We start from the raw sequence: 3,922 nt of genomic DNA, 5'->3' as shown, positions 1-3,922 counted from the left end.
ACTTCGCGCTTCGACTTCCGTGGCTTCACTCTATCGCGGTTTTTGCGTAACAGCGCATGCTCTGTCATTACTGCCACTGATTGGCTCATACTGTACATGCTTCTGTCTGCATCGCTACGTATCGGAGCTACGTATCAGATGCATTTTTGCTTTTGTACAATGTACTGTAATTGTTTGCGATTTTAAAGAAATTTTATCTAAGCCCTATGATGGCTCCTAAACGAGCTGCTTCTTCTATGCCTTCTGACAATAAAAATAAGTGCCAGAGGAAGATGCTCACCATCCAGGAAAAGGTAAAACTTTTGGATATAAGGAATCCTACTTCGTGGAATTTCATTTATCATGGTAGGGTCTAGAACCGATTAACCGCGATAAACTACGGTTCACTGTATATTTGTTGTTGTTAGGCACTATGGTGTTTGGCTTTGAATCATAGTGGCCCTGTGCACAACTGTGCCAACATAATGAAAAACTACATGGTCTTATGCCATCTTTTTTTTCTTATAATGAGAAAAAGAATGTTTTATTATCTGGACTTACTAAAGTTACACAAATGCATAAATCATGATCCTGTTTAAAACCTCAAAAAGACCAAAATGAATGAGCACAGAGAAACTCAATTGAAAAAACTACTGAGTTCGATTGTGTAAATGTTATGTGAAATTAAAGACAGAATCACTACAGCCTATCTAAGTGAACATGAGGGTAGCTAAGATGTTTGGTTTTGAATGTCCAGCACAGTGTCAACCATAACAAGTTAGGGAAAGTATAATCCGAATTCCTAACAGCAAAAATAAGTTAGTTTGTGAATATTGTATTCTCCAATGAAAGAAGAAAGCAAATCAAGGTAAATATGTTGGATAGTCTTAGCAATTAGACTAACTTTAAGGGATGCTTTTCAAGGAAACCAAAGTGAGCACTGATAAAACTTACACAAGAAAAGCTAAATGCTCCTTTTCCAACTGGCATCCACATATCACAACAGAACAGGATACTTAAATATCAAGACTAATATGAGTACCGATTACTATTTCACAATAGTCATGATGTGCTTCATTTTCGGATACAATTGGCACAGATCCAGGCTTACTATGTGTGATAGGTAGGTTTTTTATGCCAAGCTGGCCAATAAGAACATGTGGGATAAATAAGTTCACAGTTTGATTGGAGGGCAAAGAGATAAATGGTCGCAAAGCTCTGCCTCTCTCTCGTTCTCTGGTGATTGGACCAGTGTGTGGCTGCCTTAAATAGTTCTCTGCCTCAACTCATGAGCTAATATACCTGTGGGACACCCAACCCATGGATCGTGTCACTAGAGCTTGAAGTTCCGTCGAGGCCTGCTTCTCCATGCTGCTGGTGTATACTTTGCTTGAGCTTGGGACTGTTGGATCTTACCCTCTGGCTGACTGTTGGTGACCCACCCTGCTGGTTGCTGCCTCTGGCCAGACTTCCTGCATTGTCCTACAGAAGACTCAGCTGTCTGCTTCCTTGATCTTGAACTGAGCAGCCCTCAGGAGTTGTGAGTTGAAGAACTTCCAGTATATTAACTGTTTCATGGAAGTGAGTTGAAGTGAGCCCTCTGCACCACTGTGTGGACTAATTAACTGTTATATTCCTATTCCTTCATGATATATATATCATAAGTGTCCTGGTTTTGTTTCTCCAGAGAACCCTGTCTAACACACTATGTTTACATCTATTCACTTCCCTTTGTGGAAGCCCTTCTTTCACAACCCACAGAATGTGACTCCAGATGGACTTGGGGAGATGCTGGTGGGGAGCTATCCATTTTATCTGAGAGTGATGTTGAAACTTCTCCTTCAATTTCTGATTAAACCCTTGGCTGCTTTTTCTCGTGATGAAGGCACACTCGGTTTATCAGAAGCATTAGCTTTCCGCAAGTGAATGTTCATTTCATCAGACCTACACATAACGAACTTGTTGTCAGAAGTCCATTCACACAGTTGACATGCTGCATTCCCTTTGTGTGATACGCTTCCCTACTTCAACTTTTGTCCACAGGAAAGATTCAAATAGACTTACCAAACTCTTAGGCACAAACTCCTTCCCAGTGAGAGAGTAATCCACACCAAGCACTGCACACACATGACCCATCTGCACCGTCACAGGAGTGTCCATTTTCCACATATCAAAAGTATCATCTTCATCTGCTGCAGTAAAAAACAAGCTTTCATAGAGTTCCAACAGATTGTATTTGTTTTCATAGCTAAGAAAATCTTTTTCAGAGTAGATTGCCTCATATCATGTATTATTATAGCTCTGTCAGAAGCACAACTTCCCTAAAGAAATGTGCTCAGTTTAACACTACTTACACTGACAAATCCCCAGGTAGTTGAACATATAAGACTGGTTCTTTTCTCATCCCAAATATCCATTTGCTATCCACATGTGGCCCCAAACGCTCCTTTCCTTTGGTGGTCCATACCAGTATACTCTGTCTTTTCTTAATATTGTATAAAGTTGCTTTTCCTCTTCTCCATAGTCCTCGTCCATTCATTTCCCACTATTTCACAGTTTTGTCACCACCAATAGTAAAAACACAAGACCCACAACAGTGAGTGAATAGTCCTCATATAAAACCTTCATGTGTTTGTGTTGTAATGATACTTTTTCATTTAGTCAAATTCCAGAGGCTAAAGTCGTTATCACATACCCTAGAAAGGACAATATCCAGGTTCTTTGGATGCTATCCCAAACAATTGACCCAGTGATAACATTTAAATCTCTTATGTAGTCTCAAGGAACCTCAGTAGGATGTAAGGCAGGATCATAATTTCTTGGAACTCTCTCTATCTCCAACTTAGTTTCACAGACAAAGTTGTCCAGATTTAGGCTCAGCATCTTCACCTTCATTGTGGTGACTCATTCTCTTTAAATTCCAAGAGCCTTTTCTCCCCAGGCCCTTGCCCTATGCCATCTTCACAACTGTTCCTATGTCTGAGCCTATTAATGCAGCCATATTGTCAATCCGTCTCTTTGTCACTGTTCTTTTTCTTGACCAAACACGATGTCCAGGGACTGGTCTCTCCTGACAATATGTCTAAAGTATGTAAGAAGATTACTATTGCCGTCCTTGACTGTAAAGAGCACTATGCCCTTATTTTTTCCAAGTGAAATGACCTTTGTCCTTTTAGCAGCCCATGGGACTTTCCATATATTTTTTATGCAGGATCACAATTCAAATTCATCAATTTTTCTATGGTCTTCCTTATTAAATGTCCAACGTTCACATGTATATGATGCAAGAGGAATATCATAAGTTAGATCACACACTCCTTGTCCTCAAAATAACATGCTCGCTCTTCCACACTCTAAAGAGGCCCTGTGAAAAGTTAAATAATTCACTACTTCTTTTGATCTCTTGACTGCTGCTTCCATGCATATTGATTGTGGATCAAAGCAAGACAAAATATTTGCCAACTTCACACTTTCCTCCATGTATCAAGATTTTACCTCTGTCCAGTTGTGAGGATTTTGGTCTTCTTTACATTGAGTTGTAATCCATACTAAAGGCAACAATCCTTGCCCTTCATCATCAAGTGCTTCAAGTATTTCTCACTATCAGCAGCAAAGTTGTGTCATCCTTATATCACAGGTTGTCAATAAGCTTTCCTCCCATCCTGATGTCACATTCTTCTTCATGTAAGCCTGTTTCTCTGATGATTTTCTAGCATGTAGATTGAACAAGTACGGTGAGAGCACATCTTCCCAAGTTTAAAATCATGCAGTATTCCCTTGTTCCTTTCCCACATGGACCCCTTGCTCCATGCACAAGTTCTTCATGAGCATAATAAAGTTTTCTGGAATCCTCATTCTTCCCATGGTTATCCATAGTTTGCCATGGCCCACACAATTGAATATCATTGCATAGTCAATGAAACACAAGTAAATATCTTTCTGG

General features: G+C 39.8%; 1 pseudogene; it reads right to left on the bottom strand.

Annotated features, from left to right (window-relative positions):
* Positions 1-1,027: 1,027 nt before the first annotated feature.
* LOC101651095 lies at positions 1,028-2,874 on the bottom strand (annotated as a pseudogene).
* Between the last annotated feature and the right edge of the window lie 1,048 nt (positions 2,875-3,922).

This window comes from Echinops telfairi, unplaced genomic scaffold, assembly GCF_000313985.2.
Source record: "Echinops telfairi isolate 266 unplaced genomic scaffold, ASM31398v2 ScPeMD7_9;HRSCAF=40, whole genome shotgun sequence".
NCBI lineage: Eukaryota > Metazoa > Chordata > Mammalia > Afrosoricida > Tenrecidae > Echinops > Echinops telfairi.
This window is presented reverse-complemented; position numbering and strand designations above follow the sequence as displayed.